This window comes from Rutidosis leptorrhynchoides, chromosome 5 (genome assembly GCF_046630445.1).
Source record: "Rutidosis leptorrhynchoides isolate AG116_Rl617_1_P2 chromosome 5, CSIRO_AGI_Rlap_v1, whole genome shotgun sequence".
In the NCBI taxonomy this organism is placed as follows: Eukaryota; Viridiplantae; Streptophyta; class Magnoliopsida; order Asterales; family Asteraceae; genus Rutidosis; species Rutidosis leptorrhynchoides.
Window position 1 is genome coordinate 235162584 of NC_092337.1, and position 26592 is coordinate 235189175.

Here is a 26592-nt window from a genome sequence, read left to right on the forward strand (position 1 = left end):
GGTGTTTTTGGTCGTTGGTGTATGGATTAGATATAAAGGATATGTAATTTTGTTTTCATGTAAATAAGTCATGAATGATTACTCATATTTTTGTAATTTTATGAGATATTTCATGCTAGTTGCCAAATGATGGTTCCCACATGTGTTAGGTGACTCACATGGGCTGCTAAGAGCTGATCATTGGAGTGTATATACCAATAGTACATACATCTAAAAGCTGTGTATTGTACGAGTACGAATACGGGTGCATACGAGTAGAATTGTTGATGAAACTGAATTAGGATGTAATTGTAAGCATTTTTGTTAAGTAGAAGTATTTTGATAAGTGTATTTAAGTCTTTCAAAAGTGTATAAATACATATTAAAACACTACATGTATATACATTTTAACTGAGTCGTTAAGTCATCGTTAGTCGTTACATGTAAGTGTTGTTTTGAAACCTTTAGGTTAACGATCTTGTTAAATGTTATAACCCAATGTTTATAATATCAAATGAGATTTTAAATTATTATATTATCATGATATTATCATGTATGAATATCTCTTAATATGATATATATACATTAAATGTCTTTACAACGATAATCGTTACATATATGTCTCGTTTAAAAATCATTAAGTTAGTAGTCTTGTTTTTACATATGTAGTTCATTGTTAATATACTTAATGATATGTTTACTTATCATAGTATCATGTTAACTATCTATATATCCATATATATGTCATCATATAGTTTTTACAAGTTTTAACGTTCGTGAATCACCGGTCAACTTGGGTGGTCAATTGTCTATATGAAACATATTTCAATTAATCAAGTCTTAACAAGTTTGATTGCTTAACATGTTGGAAACATTTAATCATGTAAATATCAATCTCATTTAATATATATAAACATGGAAAAGTTCGGGTCACTACACTTTAGTACTTCGATTTTGGTATACAACTGCCAGCTTTAAAAGATATGATCTGTTTGTGAGGTGTACACAACCATCGTATATAAAAGAGTGGCCTGTTTGTATACTTTTTGCATGACCGTGCGTGATGCCGGTATGCGGGGGATATTCTAGATGCATTTTGTTAAGGTTGATTACCAGGTGTTTATAATTCGTAATAATGACTTTTATCTCTATGCCGTGCGAAATTCCTGATACGAGATGATGTTTATGAAAAATGGAATTTAAATCTTGTGGTCTATTAAAAATATGGAATTGATGGATTATGATAAACCAATGAACTCACCAACCTTTTGGTTGACCCTTTTAAGCATGTTTATTCTCAGGTATGAAAGAAATCTTCCGCTGTGCATTTGCTCATTTTAGAGATATTACTTGGAGTCATTCATGACATATTTCAAAAGACGTTGCATTCGAGTCGTTGAGTTCATCAAGATTATTATTAAGTCAATTATAGTTGGACATATTATGAAAGGGTATGCATGCAGTCAACTTTCGATGTGATGAAAGTTTGTCTTTTAAAAACTAATGCAATGTTTGTAAAATGTATCATATAGAGGTCAAGTACCTCGTGATGTAATCAACTATTGTGAATCGTTTATAATCGATATGAACGGGTCATTTCATAAAGTGTAATAATAAAGGTTTTATAAATTTAAAAGTTGAATAATAAGCTAAGCACTACTGCACACACTTTCAACACATCAACTTTTTGGCGCCGCTGCCGGGGAGCGCGGTAAATACGGAGGTTGGATATACTTTGGTTATTGATATTTCTTAAAAACGGGTGATGATTGTCTTCCTTTACGGAAAGGTTGTTGGGCTTTCGATTTAAAGGGCTCTGCCAGAACCTAGACACTGATGGGTCACTTAAGAATTGAAAGATTCAATAGGTCATGTATGTTTGATTATTCGTTTTTATGCAATAAAAGTTGTTATTTAATTTATTTATAAGCTATTTATATTTTATTACTTAAAGTTTAAAATATTTAGTTATTAGTTAATTACTTAAATTATTTTCTCAATTACTCCTATAATTAAAATCTAAATCTCAAATCTTAAAATATGGAACAACCAATAAAGAGAAAAGAAGAGAGAACGTTTATGGAAATGTTCAGTAAAGAAAATAAGGATGAATATACAACTGATCCATGTACATCAAAACAAATACAATCGATGTTAGAATGGAATGAATACATGAGACAAATAAAAGATAAGGAAGAAAATGCTTAAACTTAACATACGATAACTATCGAACAATATCTTTCCAATGCATATTATTGGACTAATGATGAGGAAGAGTTGGTTAATGAGGAGTTCGAACCAGTCAAAGAAGAGGTAGAGGAGTTTGGGGTTAGTGTTAGAAACATAGAAGAGATGATGATAGCCGAGGGATTTTGCCCGTGTTTTTATGGACCTTTTCAATGTTGCACAAATCCAGACGTAAAACATTCATATAATACACAATTACCTACCGATTCATACCTAGAACAATTAAGTAAGACATAATCCATTCCAATACCACAACCTACCATTCCACCACTTATGTTAGTAGACCCGAATAGTATATTTAGCGATGAAATTTTAGATGAAGAATCACCTGGTATAGATTGGGATCCTTCAGATACCGAAGACGATGATGAGTTTCATTCGATCAAATGGGATTCTTCTGATGATGAAGATGATTCTTATCTTAATTTTGAGGTGGAAAGGTTGCTAGAAAACACTAGGTTAGTGAAAATTGCTCCAATTTAAGGTTATATGACATTGATTCTTCTCTTAAGGAAGACTTTCAGGAATTAACGAATGTAGACATGGGGGATTTCACACCTATAAGTATTAAGGATGAAGATCTAGATTCCGAGTTTGACGAGTTTATGAAGGTCAACATAAATGATGAATCCGAGAATGAATTGTTTGAAATATTTACTAAGAAAGAAATTATACCGAAAATGCCACTTGAAATATGTATAACTCCGATAGACTTCTTGTATCTTCAAGAAATTATCAGATGTGAAATGGTATTTAAAGACCCATTTTGACAAGAACCCGCTACGAAAACAAACCTATTGCTACAAGACTTACACAATGGGAAATTATTTATTGACACTCGAGTTAATTTCTAAATTTTGAACAAACAGCAAATTAAATATATCTTTACAACCCGAGGTGTTAATGACTGGTTAACGTTACTAATTCGTGGAACGTTTTCCACCGATTTTATATGTCGCCCGATAAGTGTGGGGGAAGTTAAACCCCACTAAGGAAAAATTTAAATGGGGTTGAGTCAAACTTATGACTCACTAATCAACAAGCATGTTTTGTGTTATGTTTCATATGTTGGCCATCTATGAGTAGTGTTCGAAGCTGACTGGCGCATGCTGATCTTCACGCTCATCCTTTCACCTGCAGCTTATAAAACCCTGTGATGTTTTCTCTCCCTTTTACTATTTACATTTTTGTCTTCCTTTATATTATCGTTGTAGTATAAATTCATGCAAGTGAGGACATTGCATGATTTTAAGTGTGGGGTGAAAGACGTGAATTCTTCACTTAATTAAAAGCCTAAGATTTTTTTTTTGAAAATTGTTAAGAAAATACTAATAAAATGAGGTTTTTTTTATCACACTTAATTTTGTTTGTCCTACATATAAAAAATTATTGAAAATTGTTACTTTGTGATTAATAATTCATACCCTTAAAAGTAACTAGTTTTTGACTCCCTATATGGTGAAATTTTTAAATTTTGAGATGGAATAAATTGTAAAACACCTAAAATCAAGGTAATGTAAATGATAAAAAAATATTTAGGATTTTATTTTTTGCCTTTTGTTTTAAAACCAATTTAAGCCAGTACCGAGGTCATTAGTACTTGAATACATAAATATATAGAGTGCTAACAAAATTCCAAATAATTACCGTAAAAACCTTAAATTTTTAGGAATAACCAATTTAAACCAAATTCCCATTCTTAACCCTATATTTTTGGAAGTATAAATTCTTAGTCAAACTTATGTCTTTTCATTAATCTAATATTAAAGCTAATAAAACTACTCTCAACTTCGAGATCGGACTACTTGTTTAAGATAGGAAGTAAACACCAAAAATTGTGACACGATTGCAAACTTATAGCCACTACCATATGGCATAATAAGCATGGACCACTGAGGCAGCAAAAGAGTCCCAATAAGGGCCAACTTAGAAAAAATTGCCAAATGTAAAAGTTAAATGCTAAGCATGAAAGCAAAAGAAATGAAAAGTTAAAAGAGCCTAATGAAGGCAAAAAGGAGTGATGAGAGTGAGAGAAAAGAGTTCCAATGAGAACCACACAATTATAAAAGCTCTAGTTAGAAAATAAAAGAGTCCAATGATGACCAACTGTTGTATAAATCTGGTTTAATGAACATTAGGACCACTTGTACTCCTTGGTCTGGTTCAGACTAGTTCTTATAATAATAACTAAACTTTAATGATTAGACATCTTTTTGACTTTGCATTTTGCTTCCGCTTTTAAACCAATTTTATCCGTTTCATTACCAACCCGATAAACCAAATTCTGATATAAACTACACATTTAATATTTCTTTTGATACATTACCTAGGTGAAATTCATAAATAATTGTTAATCTTTTAAAAGATTTTGAAGATAATTTTCAGCCGAAAACACAAGATTAACCAAAGTATTGTCAAAACATCTCATTAAATACTATGTTTGATAAAAATGCCTAAGGGAGTATACTTTTAAATGTTTAAATATTTATTTTCTTGAGGACAAGCAAAAGCTTAAGTGTGGAGGATTTTATAACTCCTAAATTATACAGTTTTTGAATACATTTTGAGGAGTTATTTTGGTATTTTAGAGTCATTTTAATACCAAAACACACTAAAATGGGTAAAAATGGGAAAAAAGGTATTTTTAATGATTGTATCAAAGTTATGTATCAAACAGGATCAAAAATAATAAAAATTGCTAAACGGCTAAATGAAGCCGTCGGCAAGGGTTCTATGAAGCCGCCGGCTTGGAGTTAAGTATGTCAGAATGTTCCAGAATCTTCGTAAAATTGAAAGAACTTGTTGATCAAGCAAAAAGCAAAGGAAGCTGCCGGCTTCATCATGAAGCTGCCGGCCTAATTAACACGGTTCCTCAACTTGTCGACCAAGTTCAAGTAAAAATGGAAACAAAATCAAAAAGATTTGGCAGATCTCTGAAGCCGCCGGCCTTCTCTAAAGCCGCCGGCTTAATTATGACGGTTAAAGATTTGAGCTTGCGGATTAAGTTAAACTTGCAAAGGGAGTCACCGACCCAAGGCAAGACGCCGGCTTCCTACTGAAGCCGTCGGCTTGGCCACCGTCTCAGAATATTATAAATACAGGCCTCTAGTCTCAGTTTTCATATGTATTAGTTTTCAGAATTCAATAATTCTGGTTAGGTCATTTTTTTAGGGTTTTCTCTAAACCCTTAGGTTAGATTTATTAATTGTAATCAAGATTCAAGTTTTTAATTCAAGTTCTTTTACATCTACCTTCTTTTTAAGGTATGATCCTATCCCTATCTTATTGTTTTACTTATTTTATTTACTATATTCGTTTCTGTTCGTCTTCTGCTATGAACTAAACGTTCATAGTGGTTACGTGGACGAAAACTGAACTTCATCTGGGAATCAGATGAAGCCTCCGGCCTCACCTCCCAAGCCGCCGGCTTGGTTGGAAGGAAGCCGCCGGCTTCTTGTTCTTCACCTGTACAGTTCCTGGTTCTTTTCCAGATCTGTATGTGTAACAACCCAACCCGATATACAATCGACCACGTGAAATTTACCAAAATAAAAAAATTTCTTTGTTCAGCAGGTGGCGCGGCGCACCATAACCTTGCGCGGCGCGCCAAAGTGGCCTGTCCAAAAAGTCTTGAAATGCTAAAATGTTTGACCACTTTCCGATGTATTTAGACAAAACGCTATTCACAACATATTCATATATGAAAAACTAACATGTTCCATTCATAAAATAAGTTTTACGAGGACCGGGCCCACATCGGCCGTTTTACGACTTTCGTACGAAAATACAAGTTTTCAACCACATGATTTGTAATACAAAATAAAGGCCGAGCATGGCGATTGGGGATACGCTACCCAATCCTAATCAATCCAAAACCAAGCCTTCTAAAGCAACTACGCAAGTCCACTAGTCCCCGCTTACCCGAGCCTCCGCATCCATGCAATCTATAAAAAAGTCAACAACGAGAGGGTAAGCTAACGCTTAGTGAATGCAATACTTATACATATACATATGTAATTTACCTACACGCATCCACTTACAATACCATGCAAGCAAAATGCATAAACGAGCTAGCAACACCAAACATACGACTAGCAACAACGTTAGTATATAAATCGCCACAATAATATACTAAATCACAATAATGCATAAAAATAACAAACCGTTCCCCGCTATGGCACTACCGACTTGTAGACGACCAATAACGTCGAGTCTCACTCGTATGTTGTCACTGACTTGTGACTCATCAAAGGGTGTCACCGACTTGTGAACTACCCACCAATATCTATGGGTCACCGACTTGTGAACGCCATGTGACATCACCGACTTGTGAAGCGCCACTAAGTGTCACCGACTTGTGAACACTATAGGGTGTCACCGACTTGTGAATCACCCAAGGGTATCACCGACTTGTGAACCCCCATCAATACATATGGGTCACCGACTTGTGAACCTCCATGTGGCATCACCGACTTGTGAAGCACCACCTAGTGTCACCGGCTTGTGAACACTATGAAGTGTCACCGACTTGTGAATAACCTGTCGAGACACTACCGACTTGTAGTTCCCATCCCATCATACCAACAAATATGTCACCGTCTTGTGACATAACGCCCACTACTCACGATGTGGCACCAAAGGCCCACATCGCGTACGAGTAAATAAACCACATGCATACATGTATAAATATTCCACTCACCTCGATTACTTGAAGAAGTGCAACTCACAAACTTGAACTCCTTCCACCGACTTCACGTATATCACCTACGCAAATCATACATGCAAATAAGCTACAACTTAAGCCTATTCGACTTAACACATCACAAGTGTAATTTCGACTATATACACTTGACCAACTTTGACTAAGTCAAATCTCACCCGAACCACTCATAATCACAATCGAATAGTGATTATGTCCCACTAATAAATTTTGCACAAGGTTTGATCAACCAATCCCCCATTTGGACTCACGACCCGCCCAAATTGACATAAAGTGCAATCTACGCCTTTTTGCACTTTTTATCGATACTCGAAAGTCCAAAACTAACGAGACCATTTCCCGCGTTCCCGAAATACCTAAATACACCTCTTTTAGGCTTTAAATGCATTTTAGACCATCATTTATACAAAAACCCATTTTGACCTAAAACTAGTCAAAACACCCAATTTGTGAACTTACACCCCAAATCACTAATAATCCAAGTTAGCTAGTGATTTCATCAACAAAATTAGTTTACAAACTAACAATATCATCATCAAATCCTAAACCCACCAACATCAACAATAACTAGTTACAATTACCCATTTCACCTCCTAAAAGAGTTTTATAACTAACTAGTTCAAAACCCTAAACTTGAATATCAAATTACAAAGACGAAGTTCGGAGTTTGAACTTACCTATACCGCCAAAATGATGCCGTTGACGAGTAGAACAACTTTAATACCCGAGGTTTGACCCGAAACACCCTTCTTCTTCTCCAATTGGAGCTCTATCTCTCTAAAACTCTCCTCTCACTCTAGGGTTTGAAGATGAGAGTGTTTGATGAGTGAAAATGAGCTCCAATGGAGTTCTAGATCAGTTTTGGTGACCCTAAACCGACCCTAAATGAAAAGACCAAAGTACCCCTCATTTAAATCTTTTAAAAAGGCTGAAAATTGCATCAGACGGGTTCGGCGCGCCGCGCCGAAAGGTGGAGCGCCGCTCCAACCTACAGGTCAGTTTTCAGAAACTTGTTTTGGCCATAACTTTTTGACCGTAGCTCCGTTTTCGATGAATCAAATATCGTTGGAAACGTAATAAGATATTCTTTCCAATGGTAAGGCTTTGAAACATCAACTCAAACTTTATTTGGGGTTGAGAAGATACGTACACACTTTGTACCTCAAACAACGTCCAGTTTTCTTCGACATTCGAGCAAGCAACACGTACATGCTTCGTACACTTCATATACGCATCGTACACCATGAATACAATATATACAATAAATATTTGGGTCTTACAACTCTCCCCCACTTAAATTTGATCGCGTCCTCGCGATCTAAACCTCATCGCGAACAAAAACAACACACTTTCCTCAAGTCTTCGAGTTCTCACACAATCTCGGACCCCTTTGATGCCGCCATTGCATCCTATCGATCACGCCATACCACCATGCAACGTTCCAATCGCACAACTATCCTTCAGGATTTCCTTGGCATACTCCAACTCACGACTTAGAGTTCTAACGCCCACCGCCAATACTCTAGAGAGTTCGTTCCCGAACGCACTCTACACTAACACGCCCCTACACGAGACAGTCCAAACTAACACTCTACGCCCCTAGTTGGCTCCCCAAACGAGACAACTTCCGGCAAATGGCTCAAACACGCCTACCAAACTGAAGAAACATCGTACCCTCCGGGTACATACTCCCCCACTTAGGGTTTTAACCCTACCTTATCACCGTCAAGACGATAATATCTTGTGAAATTTCAACATTCCACACACACATGACCGGCACCAACGTTGGTCATACTCAAAATTTTCCGCGGACTTACCACAAGATACTCGAAACTCGACCTTTTGAATCGGTCAAACGTCGACGCCCGCTAATCTTCACAATAAACCATCTTCGTACCTTCGGGTTTTCTCGTCGGTACCCAAGTACAAAATAATCACAACACCGGAGTGAAGCATTCCACTTGCAGGTATACGGAGGGCACCTGACGTAGTGTTATGCAACTCCCATTACTACCACCGAGTCTAAATCACTCGACCCTTTCGGGTCCCTCCTCGGTGTCATATGACACTTGACTATTCGAAGTCACACAAATCCAATGGACATTACGGCTCAACGCCTACAACTTTCTAGTGACGCCTGCTTGTCACTATCCGCCTAGGCCGCAAAGCAAGCCTAGCAATCCTTTCACTTACAATGGTGATGCTTGGTGCCACCAAGACTTACACCCCAACTCGTATCCTCTCAACCGTTAACACGGTTACTTATACACACCAAAGATAGTCAACAATCGTGACTCTTCTCGCACACCTACATGATCAACGTAAGCGCCTCTCGAACGGCATGCCATCCTACGCTAACCCTTATGGAGAACAATACAAGTAACCCTCTAATCATCCCATGGTTACCCCCGACTTGGTTAAGCCTCCAACACCAACCCAATTAACCCGACTCGGTCAAGTCAAATACACTATGTCGACCCGCCTCGGTCAACACCTAACAACAAACGATTAACCCTACTTGGTTAAGTCAACACACACGGTCAACCCGACTTGGTTAAGTCCTAACAACAATTGATTAACCCATCTTGATTAGTCAAACGCACTCGGTAAACCTGACTCGGTCAACACTCCTAACAATTTATCGATTAACCCTACTCGGTTAGTCAAACTATCTCGGTCAACCCAACTCGGTCAAACCCCTAAAAACAATCTGAGTAACCCGGCTTGGTTAGTCAAATACCCTTGGTCAACCCGACTCGGTCAAACCCCTAAAAACAATTTGAGTAACCCGGCTTGGTTAGTCAAATACCCTTGGTCAACCCGACTCGGTCAACACCTAACAACAATTGATTAACCCGACCTGGTTAGTCAAACCACAATGGACTAACTCGACCTAGCTAGTCACTACAACACATGGATAAACTCAATCATTACCCAAATCATCCGCACATAGATAGTACTAAAATTGAATAGTACCTGAATCAAGCGTCGCCAGATTTTCGCGCCCCGTCACTATTCCACTCGGGACATTCTGACTTCCGGTGTCCCTCCTTCCGGCACTTAAAACATGCAACCTTGCCCGACGGACAATCACGAGACTTATGCCCCGTTTGTCCACAATTATAACACGCTAATTTAGAACCACCCGTGTCACTCATCTTTACGCTTCCGACACCTTCGGTAGCGCTTTTACTCTTCTTGTTCGAAAACGCCGTCGCTTCGAATTTCCGTTTACTAACATCGGACACACTTGGCTTCGACACCTCCGGTTCGAAACCCCGAGCCAACTCAAACAACTCTTCAAAAGACTTAGCCATTCCCCGACTAATCTTACCCTTAAATTCATCATTCAGTGTACGGTAGAAATCTTTCATCAACTTGTGATCGTCACCAACGTACTCCGGACAAAAACGAGTTTTTGCTAAAAAGGTAGACTTGAGAGTAACCAAGTCCATCGAACCTTGTCGCAAATTGTGTAACTCGTCCCGGATTCTATCAAGATCGGAAGAAGTTTGGTATTCATCAAAGAACTCCTTTTTGAACTCATCCCATGACAAGCTCATACATTGTTCCTCGCCATACAATTGAATCTTGTCATCCCACCACAACTTGGCTTCTTCACGTAACATACTAGAACCGTACCTCATTTTCTTCTCGGGAGGACATTCACTAGTACGGAAAGCCCCCTCGATGTCGGAAACCCAACATGTACTCTTCAACGGATCCCTTACCCCATTAAACATAGGAGGTTGTGCATCCTTGAAGTTTTTGTAATGGAAGTCCCGCCTCCCATTTCCTTCACTCCCTTCGCCTCGGTGATAAATATTTCTAGCATCAAGCGCTTCCTCGATTGCGACCTTCACCCTTTCATCAATTAGATCGGTTATTTGCCCATCAAACGATTCCCGGAAAACCTTTCTAACATCCTCGAGAAACTCCGCTTTTTGACGTTTAAAGATGGCCTCAACCTTAGCCGTGAACTTAACGTCTTCGTCTTGATCTTCGTTGGCTTGTTTGCTCCTTGTCGTCATTCTAAGAAATGAACTCGGTTAGGAACACAACATGAATAACTTACACACACCACCGCGATCAATCGTTCACAAACATATAATATGCCACCATTCGTACATCCCATCTAGTTCAACACTTTTTGTACATCACTTGCATGACTTGGCTTGCAACCGTAATAATGGTCGCGAAGCATTATTACGCTCACATGCCATGCCGAACTCATGAATACAACAATCATCTCGCTAGATGTTCAACACAACACAACATGATTAGTAACACATAATCAACATGTAGTTAAAGCACCTATTCTCAAAGGCACTAACTAGAAACCCGAACCGACCCGTAATCCTACAAGTCCCGCATAATAGTCCACACAAAAAGTCTAAGTCTAGGCGCCTATCTCAAGTCACCTAAATCCCTTAGACCATGCTCTGATACCACTTGTAACAACCCAACCCGATATACAATCGACCACGTGAAATTTACCAAAATAAAAAAAAATTCTTTGTTCAGCAGGTGGCGCGGCGCGCCATAACCTTGCGCGGCGCGCCAAAGTGGCCTGTCTAAAAAGTCTTGAAATGTTAAAATGTTTGACCACTTCCCGATGTATTTAGACAAAACGATATTCACAACATATTCATATATAAAAAACTAACATGTTCCATTCATAAAATAAGTTTTACGAGGACCGGGCCCACATCGACCGTTTTATGACTTTCGTACGAAAATACAAGTTTTCAACCACATGATTTGTAATACAAAATAAAGGCCGAGCATGGCGATTGGGGATACGCTACCCAATCCTAATCAATCCAAAAGAAAGCCTTATAAAGCAACTACGCAAGTCCACTAGTCCCCGCTTACCCGAGCCTCCGCATCCATGCAATCTATAAAAAAGTCAACAACGAGAGGGTAAGCTAACGCTTAGTGAATGCAATACTTATACATATACATATGTAATTTACCTACACGCATCCACTTACAATACCATGCAAACAAAATGCATAAACGAGCTAGCAACACCAAACATACGACTAGCAACAACGTTAGTATATAAATCGCCACAATAATATACTAAATCAAAATAATGCATAAAAATAACAAACCGTTCCCCGCTATGGCACTACCGACTTGTAGACGACCAATAACGTCGAGTCTCACTCGTATGTTGTCACCGACTTGTGACTCATCAAAGGGTGTCACCGACTTGTGAACTACCCACCAATATCTATGGGTCACCGACTTGTGAACGCCATGTGACATCACCGACTTGTGAAGTGCCACTAAGTGTCACCGACTTGTGAACACTATAGGGTGTCACCGACTTGTGAATCACCCAAGGGTATCACTGACTTGTGAACCCCCATCAATACATATGGGTCACCGACTTGTGAACCTCCATGTGGCATCACCGACTTGTGAAGCACCACCTAGTGTCACCGGCTTGTGAACACTATGAAGTGTCACCGACTTGTGAATAACCTGTCGAGACACTACCGACTTGTAGTTCCCATCCCATCATACCAACAAATATGTCACCGTCTTGTGACATAACGCCACTACTCACGATGTGGCACCAAAGGCCCACATCGCGTACGAGTAAATAAACCACATACATACATGTATAAATATTCCACTCACCTCGATTACTTGAAGAAGTGCAACTCGCAAACTTGAACTCCTTCCACCGACTTCACGTATATCACCTACGCAAATCATACATGCAAATAAGCTACAACTTAAGCCTATTCGACTTAACACATCACAAGTGTAATTTCGACTATATACACTTGACCAACTTTGACTAAGTCAAATCTCACCCGAACCACTCATAATCACAATCGAATAGTGATTATGTCCCACTAATACATTTTGCACAAGGTTTGATCAACCAATCCCCCATTTGGACTCACGACCCGCCCAAATTGACATAAAGTGCAATCTACGCCTTTTTGCACTTTTTAACGATACTCGAAAGTCCAAAACTAACGAGACCATTTCCCGCGTTCCCGAAATACCTAAATACACCTCTTTTAGTCTTTAAATGCATTTTAGACCATCATTTATACAAAAACCCAGTTTGACCTAAAACTAGTCAAAACACCCAATTTGTGAACTTACACCCCAAATCACTAATAATCCAAGTTAGCTAGTGATTTCATCAACAAAATTAGTTTACAAACTAACAATATCATCATCAAATCCTAAACCCACCAACATCAACAATAACTAGTTACAATTACCCATTTCACCTCCTAAAAGAGTTTTATAACTAACTAGTTCAAAACCCTAAACTTGAATATCAAATTACAAAGATGAAGTTCGGAGTTTGAACTTACCAATACCGCCAAAATGATGCCGTTGACGAGTAGAACAACTTTAATACCCGAGGTTTGACCCGAAACACCCTTCTTCTTATCCAATTGGAGCTCTATCTCTCTAAAACTCTCCTCTCACTCTTGGGTTTGAAGATGAGAGTGTTTGATGAGTGAAAATGAGCTCCAATGGAGTTCTAGATCAGTTTTGGTGACCCTAAACCGACCCTAAATGAAAAGACCAAAGTACCCCTCATTTAAACCTTTTAAAAAGGCTGAAAATTGCATCAGACGGGTTCGGCGCGTCGCGCCGAAAGGTGGAGCGCCGCTCCAACCTACAGGTCAGTTTTCAGAAACTTGTTTTGGCCATAACTTTTTGACCGTAGCTCCGTTTTCGATGAATCAAATATCGTTGGAAACGTAATAAGATATTCTTTCCAATGGTAAGGCTTTGAAACATCAACTTAAACTTTATTTGGGGTTGAGAAGATACGTACACACTTTGTACCTCAAACAACGTCCAGTTTTCTTCGACATTCGAGCAAGCAACACGTACATGCTTCGTACACTTCATATACGCATCGTACACCATGAATACATTATGTACAATAAATATTTGGGTCTTATAGTATGGTTGAGTTTCTGTAATGATATTTGAATTGTCTCGAATCTGTTTTGCTTAAGTACACTTGTTTGCCATGCTTAATGATTAAATAACATGATTTTTGGATTGATTAGTACTTGATCCGATGATCTATTATTCGATTCATGCTACTTGTTTAGATCTAGTCCATAAAACTTGTTAAATTGAATTGCATGCAACTAAGTTAAAATGCTTAATAGTGATAAACGTATTTGATTTGAATTACGCTTATATAATTGAATTTGATATTGTTAGGCTTAATCGAAGAAACTTTGTTTGGATTTGTTTAATTAATATTGCATGAGAACTTAGTAGTAACTGACTTTCAGCTAGTAACTTGAGTTGATCTACTTGGTGTTTAATAGCTTATATAATTTGTTAGTCTATTTGCATATTGATCCTCATCACAAGATTAATTTGTATCATGTAATTGAATTGAATATGAAGAATTAAGATGTTAGTTATGCACATCACATATCTAGCATATGCTTTAAGTCCTACCTATTGAATGATATGCAATACTTAGTTTAACCTATTAAGGGATAATAATTGGTCTATGATTGTTATTCTACTTTGTGTTAATATAAGTTATGAGACTTGCCTGATATGATTCCTGTATGAGTTGGTTGTCCATGTAATTGCTTTTACTTTTATTTGTGTTTATTTATTTTGAATCTTCAATTCCTTGTTTTACTTTATTGTTCTATTTATCTTTAAAAGCATCTCTTTCCTAAGAGATAAAAAATCTATCTTATAAAAGACATAAAAATATATCTTTAATTTTGTAATAAGAATTAAATAATAAGACAACTCTTATCCGCATCTACGCTCTATTGGGACGATAACCTAAATTACTACATCTGATCGGGTTTTGTTGCTCGTTAGGGTGTTAAAGTGTAATAATAAAGGTTTTATAAATTTAAAAGTTGAAGAATAAGCTAAGCACTACTGCACACACTTTCAACACATCAGTAACCAAACATTACACATACACATTGTGGCATAAAATCGAACAGTATGCGTGCGTAAAAATCGATCTTCAAAAACTGATATGAAACAATTGTAGGGTTAATTATTCGATTCGTGGATTTGAATTAAGTACAATGTTACAATCAATTAATCCATTTAGTGTAATCGGTTTAAATTTTAAACTCGTGATGAATCCAAAAGAATGAATCTTCATCTCCATATGTCGATAATTGCAATTGTCATGAAGATTGTTTACAAAGAAACTTCATAAGACACGTAAAGGATATTATTACGAAGAATATTCTTTACGAAGAATCTGTAGAGTTTAACCTATTTTGTTTTTGGGGGAGAGAACTGATCGACCTCACCTCAGTTTTGTTTTGGGAGGTGATCCTCACACACCACTTTTAATCAATTTACACCTAATTACCTAATTTATCCTTAATTATACTTATAATAATAATATAAGTTCAACTTTGTAGGGGTATAACTGTGATTTTATGAGACAAAAATGTATATGGATCAAAAAGTGGTGTGTGAGAATCATCTCCCTTTTGTTTTTTATGAATTTTATTTTTAATTTAATACCGTAAAATCAATATCAATAAACAAATTAATTGTTTTAATTATCTTAAATATTTACGGATAATATTTATTTTATATATTAATTATATAATCTATACATATCTATAATTTCTTATAAAATTCTATAATAATGGTGTCATCATTAGACAAAGCTTCCCTTATTTTTCTTTAGCCTTACCCTTTTAAAAATATTGATGACGTCACTCATTATTAGTATTTAGTACATATGATTAAAAATTTACATTACACGTGAAACGTCACGTAGCTCGATGTATATGCAAAGCACATTAAATTAAATCAAAACCAAAATAACAATGCCTAAATAATAGGTAAGTTTTAATTAACAATTTAAAAATTAAATTAAAACCAATTTAAATGCAATAATCACGTTAGATTAAATACGCTTATAAAAGTGCCAATTTAGTCACTAGTGCCAAAATAAAATAAATTAAAAATATAAATACTCAATTTTTAAGCAAACTTTATTATTATTATTATTATTATTATTATTATTATTATTATTATTATTATTATTACTGTAATTATTAAATTATTATTATTATTTAAATATTGTTCTCTTTATGAGATTAATTACGTTACATATGAAATCGGTATACATGTCTCGATAAAAGATTATAATGTAGGTTTTATGACAAGGAAAATAGTACATTAATTAGTAATAGTGATGAAAATTAGAAGAAGGGTGGTGAGAGAATGAATGTAGTTCATTTATTATGACCAATTTAAGTAGATCCATATGTTTGTAAAAACAACGACAAGTTTCTTAGTCGAAATCCGTGGTTCCATGGGTCATTAAACTAAATGAATTTAGTATTTTCATTCACTTAAAAACGTATTATTAACTGTTTTGTTTTAACAAACTCTGTGATTTCACGGGTCCTTTCACCAGTATATATATATATATATATATATATATACATATGTGTATATATATACATATGTGTATATATATATATATATATATATATATATATATATATATATATATATATATGTATATATACATATGTGTATATATATATATATATATATATGTAAATCTATATGTCTATATGTATATATTAAATTATAATTAATAATAAATTCTATTTAATAAGAAATAACACATAAGCAAAAACCTTTTTGATTTATATATGTGTGTATGTGTGTGTGTGTGTATATATATATATATATATATATATATATATATATATATATATATATATATATATATATATATATATATATATATATGATCATTTTACTTTAAGATAGTAACTTCTTTGATCCGTGTAACGAACTTCGATCAACCGATCCCAGACTTGAAAAGTCTTAGGTGGCTAGGTGATCTAACACCCTATAAGATCTGATCTAACACCCTATAAGATCTAGGTTCGAATCTTAGAGAATACTTCTTTAAGTTCAGATTTGATATATATATATATATATATATATATATATATATATATATATATATATATATATATATATATATATATATATATATATATATATATATATATATATATATATATATATATATATATATATATATATATATATATATATATATATATTTACGAGGCAACTTTAAACACTTTATAATAGAGGGAAAATTCAGAGAAAACTCCTTTTTTAGATGGTATATATAATTTCGATTTTTCAAAAATTCCTTTGCGAATGGAGAAGTTGAGTTTGGGTGAAGAAGTGGTGATGGAATTTGAAGTTAGTGGGTTTAAGAGTTGATGTTGTTGAGCTAGCTGTGGTGGTTGATCCTAGAATTAATGTTGTTGAGGTGGATGTGATGTTTTCCTGGCTACCTTAACATGTATTGCTAGTGAGGTTTGAACACGAGGCCTCTTTCCATGATATCTGATAGATAACAGCCAAGGAAGACCAATAATGAATAGCCCAATGGAAAGTCCATATATTCATGTTAGTTATTTAGGGTTGGGCATTCATGTTTTAAGTACGTGTTTTGACAATCGGTTGTAAACAACTTGGATAGGAAGTTTGCATATGAATATGCAGTTTCTTCAATTAAGCATGGATCTCCTTCGATTTCATGATTGTCACATTGATCTTACTACCTTCATTCTCCACCACGGAAGAACAAATTGATGCACAAGATGAAAAATTAGAATTATTATCAACCCAAATGCAAAAGCTCAACACCAAAGTTTTATTAATGAAAGAAATTATCTTTGAATTACCCAAATCTATTCAAAAGCTAAATTTCACAAGCTAATTTCAGGTAGAGTTCCACCTCTAAAAACTAATACCATTGGGTTTTACACCCCCTACATCCTTACGACCCACCCCAAGCATCATCATCACATTGGTTCAGGTTCTGACATCAACACATCTGGTTCACAAGTTGAATTCGAGGTACTACTCTCAATCCTAATTCCAAATCAACTAGAGGAAGAAAAAATCAACATGATTTTTAAGGGCTCAAGGAATAAATTAACAACTGGGTTAGATCACTAAACGCTAATTTTTCTGACCAGGCAACCAATTCCTCACGTAGTACTGAAATAGCTACTTCTCTTACTGTTCAAATTGATCGCTCAAAATTTAGGCCATACCCTAATTAGTTTGGTTATCAATCTGCCCAATCAAATAGGCCTAACTACATTAATTACCTTAGAAACAAGCGATCCATCTCCTAAAGCCCATTATCTAAGCCAATTAGATCTAAAAAAAAAATACATGATTTCAAAAAAGAAACGGTGTCTAAATCATAGCTACGAGTCAAAATATACGGTCTGTTGGTTAGTGATCTGATAATAATATTCAAATGTTAACCACTTTGTTTTGATGATGACACCAAGTCTTATGTGCTTAAAAAGCGTATAGAACAATATAAGTCACGAGCCTACACAATCTCTAGCAAACGACCAATACACATAATAAAAAAGTCTAAAGAGTCATTTATAAAATCCTGGATAAGCACAGCTGGGTCCACGATCGACTGCGGGTCAGACCGTGGATATCCTGTAACTTGGTTCTGAGGAACAAGGTGCACGGTCGACTCCATGGTCAACCGTGGGTTGATCGCAGTTTTCACTGTCCAAATTTTCTACAATTTTAGCTCGACACTTCGGGGCATCTATAATTTATGGAACTTATTTAAACATGCTTAAAATAATTGCCTCATTAATATTCAAATGAGTTTTAGTCACTAAAATGCTAATCTTGATTTGTTACACCTAATGACGTTTTAATGACACTTTAGGTTGTGATTAATGTTAAACACATAAGTGTTGATAAAAATTCTTTTGGAAAGTTATCATTTTTAAATTTAAATAAATGTAGATATGATTAGGATGATCATTAAAGTCCCAACTAAAAAGATGCTCTCTACTTGATTAATTATTAAGCATTACTTACATGCTTAATAAGAGTTTAGTGTAAACTTCCAAAAGTCTTCATGTAAAACAAATGGGTCTTATTTGAAAAGTTGCAATTGACCAATGAATGCATATACTTGCAAATTAAATGTTGACAAAGCCTTGAAGACTTGTGATATGAATTTTGGAAGCTTGTGGTTGTCAAGGGATCAAAATTCTGCATTTGCCATAAAGAGAAATAAATGACACATTACTAGTACAATTGGACTTTCCTCTTTTAAGCCAAGGTCAACCTCAATGAATACATCCAAGATAAAAGGGGTAATGCAGGTCTTTTCAGATGTTTTTGGACTCTAATTGCAGCCATCCAATAAGGGAAAAAGACAAAGTTAAAGATCTCAAATGGCTACAAATTCAGAAGTCAGAGACTTGCAGCGTCGACCCACGTTCGACCGTGAGATGAGCCGCACACATCCGAGTTTAATTTTCTCTTGTCTATAAAAGTGAAACCTTGGAGCAGTTGAAGACTTACCTCTTGCACTTACATTTCCATACATTTATTGATATCATTCAAATACTATTGTAATCTATGTAGAGTGATTCAAGTAAGAGTGATTGTAAACTTAGTTGTGATTTTACTTGTAAATTATTTTCTTAAAGGGATCTAGAATATATGTGAGGTTTCACTTAGTTGGAGCATTAGGATCTTGTGGTAAGAGCATTTGGTGATTGTGAATTTTTCAAAGGGAAGTAAGGTTTCATAAGTTGCGACTTATCAAGGAGCTAGTGTTGTATCCAGACACTCCACCGAGTTTAGAGCATCGTAGTGAAACTAACTCTCAATTCATTAGATTTGAGGAGTGGATTAAGGAAGATTAGTTAACATCTTCCCGAACCACTATAAATCTTCGTGTTTGTTCTCTTATCCCTTATCTTTACATTTACTTTACTTGTGAACAAACAAATCAAATCACACTATAGTTATCTCAAGTTCTAAATCGAAAAACTTTGTAAAAATCAACTATGTAACTATTCACCCCTCTAGTGACTTACAATTGGTATCAGAACGGTATCTTTAAACGTTTTGCTAAACATTATTATTTTTAAGTTAAAAATTAATTTTGCAAACTTTTGAGTTAAAGATCATGGAACAAAAATTTGAGAACTTGAGCTATAGTGAAGGTTCCTCTATACAAAGACCTCTACTACTTGAGAGTGAAGGATTTTGCTATTGGAAATAAAGATTCGAAACTTATGTCCGTGCAAAGGACATAGATGATTGGAACATCATTGCTAAAGGTGATTACGTTCTATTCCAACTTAGTGAGGATAGGAAAACTAGAGTAATTATACCCGAAGATAGTTTGACCAAAGAAAATAAAATAGATGTAGGGAAAACATATCAAGCTAACTAGTCTTATTTAATGCTTTTCCTAGAAAAGAATATGAAAGGTTTTTGTTAGTCCCTTGATTAACAACAGGAGTATTGTAAGGGGGGGGGGTGAATACAATTCTTTTTAATTAAAAAAGTAATATAGCAGTAAGTGTATTCAAGTAGATAATTAAATAAGAGTCGTGGGTAATTTTCAATGTTATTCTTTTATTGATATGAATCTCAAAGAATCACAATTGTTCAACGAAATGTCTCGTTCATATTGATTATAAACGTTCCATATTAATTGATTTCGTTGCGAGGTTTTGACCTCTATATGAGACGTTTTTCAAAGACTGTATTCATTTTTAAAACAACCATAACCTTTATTTTATCAATAAAGGTTTTAAAAACATTACGTAGATTATCAAATAATGATAATCTAAAATATACTGTTTACACACGACCATTACATAATGGTTTACAATAGAAATATATTACATCGATATATGTTTCTTGAATGCAGTTTTTACACAATATCATACAAACATGGACTCCAAATCTTGTCCTTATTTTAGTATGCAACAGCGGAAGCTCTTAATATTCACCTGAGAATAAACATGCTTTAAACGTCAACAAAAATGTTGGTGAGTTATAGGTTTAACCTATATATATAAAATCGTAACAATAGACCACAAGATTTCATATTTCAATACACATCCCATACATAGAGATAAAAATCATTCATATGGCGAACACCTGGTAACTGACATTAACAAGATGCATATATAAGAATATCCCCATCATTCCGGGACACCCTTCGGATATGATATAAATTTCGAAGTACTAAAGCATCCGGTACTTTGGATGGGGTTTGTTAAGCCCAATAGATCTATCTTTAGGATTCGCGTCAAATAGGGTGTCTGTTCCCTAATTCTTAGATTACCAGACTTAATAAAAAGGGGCATACTCGATTTCGATAATTTAACCATAGAATGTAGTTTCACGTACTTGTGTCTATTTTGTAAATCATTTATAAAACCTGCATGTATTCTCATCCCAAAAATACTAGATTTTAAAAGTGGGAATATAACTCACTTTCACAGATATTTCCTTCCTCGGAAATAAGACTTGGCCACGGATCGATTCACGAACCTCAAGTTTTCTGGATAAAACTACTGGAAATGAGAAAAATGGATCTAGATTCAAAGGATCCTTGGATGGCTTGAAATTTCTTGAATTGGAAAGATAACCTACTGTAAATAACAAAGGTTCCTTGATCTTAGATGATTACTTGGAATGGATTAGAAAGCTTGGAAGTAAACTTGCAAACTTTGAAGTATTCTTGATTTTTATGAAACTATACTTATGGAATTTATGAAGAATACTTAGAACTTGAAGAAGGAACTTAAGAGAGATCAATTAAATGAAGAAAATTGAAGAATGAAAGTGATTGTAGGTGTTTTTGGTCGTTGGCTAATATTTTTGTAATTTTATGAGATATTTCATGCTAGTTGCCAAATGATGGTTCCCACATGTGTTAGGTGACTCACATGGGCTGCTAAGAGCTGATCATTGGAGTGTATATACCAATAGTACCTACATCTAAAAGCTGTGTATTGTACGAGTACGAATACGGGTGCATACGAGTAGAATTGTTCATGAAACTGAACGAGGATGTAATTGTAAGCATTTTTGTTAAGTAGAAGTACTTTGATATTTGTCTTGAAGTCTTTCAAAAGTGTAAGAATACATAACAAAACACAACATGTATATACATTCTAATGGAGTCGTTAAGTCTTCGTTAGTCGTTACATGTAAGTGTTGTTTTGAAACCTTTAAGTTAACGATCTCAATTAATGTTGTTAACCCAATGTTTATTATATCAAATGAGATGTTAAATTATTATATTATCATGATATTATGATGTATGAATATCTCTTAATATGATATATACATTAAAATATCGTTACAACGATAATCGTTACATATAAGTCTCGTTTCGTAATTCTTGAGTTAGTAGTCTTGTTTTTACATATGTAGTTCATTGTTAACACACTTAATGATATATTTAAATATCATTTTATCATGTTAAATATAGTGTATCAATAACTTAATATGATACATATGTATTTAGTATACGTTATCATAACGATAATCGTTATATATATCATTTCGAGTTTCTTAACTTAGTAATCTCATTTCATATGTATATCACACATTGTTAATATATTTAGTGAGATACTTACTCATCATAATCTTATGTCAACCATATATATATATATATCCATATATACCACAACATGTAGTTTTTACAATTTTGTAACGTTCGTGAATCGCCGGTCAACTTGGGTAATCAATTGTCTATATGAAACTTATTTCATTTAATCAAGTCTTAACAAGTTTGATTGCTTAATACGTTGGAAACATTTAGTCATGTAAATATCAATCTCAATTAATATATATAAACATAAAAAAGTTCGGGTCACTACATTCAATGGCGGAATAAACAGTTGGTTGATACTGATTACACCTAAGTATAGATATATGATATCTTAAAACTATTACAAGTTTGAACTCAATTTAAATAAACTCACTCCACTAACTATTACAATAGTGGATACTTCTATTTATAGTACTCCTATTATCCATGTAATTGATCAATTGTCCACTGGTACATAGGATGTATGTACTTGTGGAGACAACTGCATCAGAGAGCGTGCTCTCTTTCTTTCCTCTTTGGTAGCTATTTGCAGGAACACCCCAATTTGGTTTGGCACCACCCCACGTAGTCTTGTAAGGTCACTTGTCAGCCGCCGACACGTGTCCTTTTTTTGTTCAACTTTGTCTTCGACTTCTGTTGAATAGTACAATTGATGTAGACTACACAGAAAACTATTATGCTTGTAATGGAGCATAATTGTCTAAGTATTGTATGCTGCTACCAGCTATGCTGGTTCTTCTACAGGTTCACTTAATCTTCTTAATTTGTTGGGCACACATCCTGTGTTGGCTGAAGAATACTATATACCTTGTGCTGGTAGACCAGTCAGCATACTGGGACACTTGACACAGCAACAAATGTTGTCTATACATAAATAAGCCTATGCTGGCTGCACATAACATTTTAGTGTACATAATTGTTGTTTTGTCATAATTAAATCCTTAATTATTTTGGGGTGATAATGCTAAAAACGAACATATATTTCATAGCATTATCCCTCAAGAAAGAAAAGCTTTTAGTTGCAATTGTTCTATTTACAAGTGATATTCGTTTAAATAATAAAAGGTGAAGACAAAAGACAGATTCGACGATTTGAAGACGCAAATGACCAAAAAGCTAAAAAGTACAAAGTACAATCAAAGTGGTTCAAATTATTGATGAGAAACGTCTAAAAATTACAAGAGTACGAGCCGCAAAACGAAAAGTACAAGATATTAAAATGTACGCAAGGACGTTCGAAAATCCGGAACCGGGACCAGAGCCAACTCTCAACACGCGACGCAACGGACTAAAAATTACTAGTCAACTATGCACATGAATATAATATAATATATAATTAATTCTTAAAATTATATATATATATATATATTATATTATATATTAAAACCGTCGACAAACAAGAAAACAAAAGTTATGTGAGCTGTCCCTAGACTCCATGCGATCGCATGGAAAATCCAAAGGAAGCCCATGCGATCGCATGGCCCTGAAATGCTGTCCACATCTATAAAAGGCGACGAATTCTACACGAAAAATATCCATCCTTTATCAATCTCTCTCACAGATATATATATATATATATATATATATATATATATATATATATATATATATATATATATATTAATTATAATTTTAATTTAGGGTTAATAATAATAAGGTTATGTTAGCGAATGTTGTAAGTGTGTAAGTCAAAATTCTGTCCTTGTAACGCTACGCTATTATTAATCATTGTAAGTTATGTTCAACCTTTTTAAACTAATGTCTCTTAGCTAAGTTATTATTATGCTTATTTAAGCCGAAGTAATCGTGATGTTGGGCTAAATATTAAAGACGGGGTAATTGAGCTTTGGACCATAATTGGGGTTTGGACAAAAGACCGACACTTGTGGAAATTGGACTATGGGCTATAAATGGTCTTTATATTTGTTTAATTGAATGATAGTTCATTAATTTAATATAAAGATTTACAATTGGACGTACATATAAATAACCATATAAACTCGATCGGATACGATGGGCGGGATATTTATAAGTACTAATAATCGTTCATTTAACCGGACACGGGAATGGATTAATAGTCAATGGACTCATTAAAACAGGGGTGAATTATGTACAAAGACACTTGGCGTAATTATTAACAAAGTATTAAAACCTTGGGTTACACGCAGTCGATATCTTGGTGTAATTATTAAACAAAGTATTAAGACCTTGTTAAAGTTTAAGTCCCCAATTAGTTGTAATATTTGACTTCGGATATAAGGATAAATTGACGAGGACACTCGCACTTTATATTTATGACTGATGGACTGTTATAGACAAAAACCAGATGGACATATTGAATAATCCAGGACAAAGGACAATTAACCCATGGTAATAAACTAAAATTAACACGTCAAACATCATGATTACGGAAGTTTAAATAAGCATAATTCTTTTATTTCATATTTCATCGCACTTTTATTTACTGTCATTTTATTTATCGAACTTTTAATTATCGTACTTTTTAATTATCGCAATTTTATTTATCATCATTTTAGTTATCGCACTTTAAATTATTGCATTTTAATTATCGTCATTTACTTTATGCTTTAAATTAAGTTATTTTTATTATTTTACATTAGGTTTTAATTGCGACTTAAGTTTTAAAATCAACAAACCGGTCATTAAACGGTAAAAACCCCCTTTTTATAATAATAATAATATTATTATTTGTATATTTATATATTTATACAAATATAGTTTTAAAAAAATATAGCGTTAAACTTGGCTAGTTCCCTGTGGACGAACCGGACTTACTAAAAACTACACTACTGTACGATTAGATACACTGCCTATAAGTGTTCTAGCAAGGTTTAGGTATATCCACTCTATAAATAAATAAATAACTTGTGTAAAATTGTATCGTATTTAATAGTATTTTGTAATAAAAATATAACTATTTTGTATCCCTCTGCAAGTATTTTTGGCGCCGCTGCCGGGGAAGCACAACGCCGAAAGCGAAACGCTATAAAAAAGATTTTTATTAAGTTTTAATTTCTTTTTGTAAAAATACGTTTTTAAATATTAAAAATACAAAAATATAAAAAGAAAAACGAAATATATATATTTTTAAGAGTTTGTTTAAAATATAAAGTTTTTCTATTTCTATTTATTTTTAAAAAATTAAGTTTTTATTTATTTTATATAAATAAATTAAAAACAGAAAAAATAAAAATAAAAATAAATAAATAAAAAGTATTCGGGCTATACTGTAGCAGCCCAACATTTCATCCGGAATTCAGGCCCATGCGACCGCATGGAATGGACGACTAAAACTCATGCGACCGCATGAGGTTGTCCGACACGCCTGATCTGATTCTGGTACTGCATTAATTATGAAGTATTATTAATTATTATTATTATTAAACCCTAATTAGGGTTAATTATTATATTAATTAGTTTTAGTTTTAATTATTTTGTATTTTTAAGTTATAATTAGTTTTATTAATATATAAAAATTAATACTTTTATAAAATAAATAATATAAAAATAATATTTTTATAAAAATTGTATTTTTATAATTTAAGTTTTATTTTTATACTTTGTATCTATTTATTAGTTTAGTTTGTAATTTATATATCTATCGTTCGTAATTAGTTTTAAATTTAGTATTTTGCCGAAGCCATTTTATATTTCTAGATTTTTAAGCTTTGCCGTAAAATCCCTTAAGTGCTTTTTCTTTAGACTACGATTTAGATGCTTTAGAATTTTGCGACACCGTTTTAAGATTTTAGTACTTTTTAAGTTATTGCCGTTTTGGATATAGAATTCCTTTTAAGCTTTAATTCCTTTAGACGTAAGTTTTAATATTTAGTTTTTAGTACTTTTTAAGTTTCGACGCGCTATTTTCTTATTATTTTTCGACGCTTATTTTTGGACATTTTACGACGCGCTCTTTTTCTTTCTTATTTCTCGATGCTCTAGTTTTTAGGACATAGAATTTTCTATTTCTTCTCTAAAATTTCAAAACGAAAAATTATTTTAAGCGGTTAAATTGATAGACATCCAAAATTTTCTGGTTCGTAGTAATAGTTGGATTTGTTAGTGGCGAGTTGTGGGCTTCCGATTTAAAGGGTCCTGGCTACCTGCTGCATCTATTGGCTATTCGAAACGTGAGCAAAATCAGAAAAGTCTA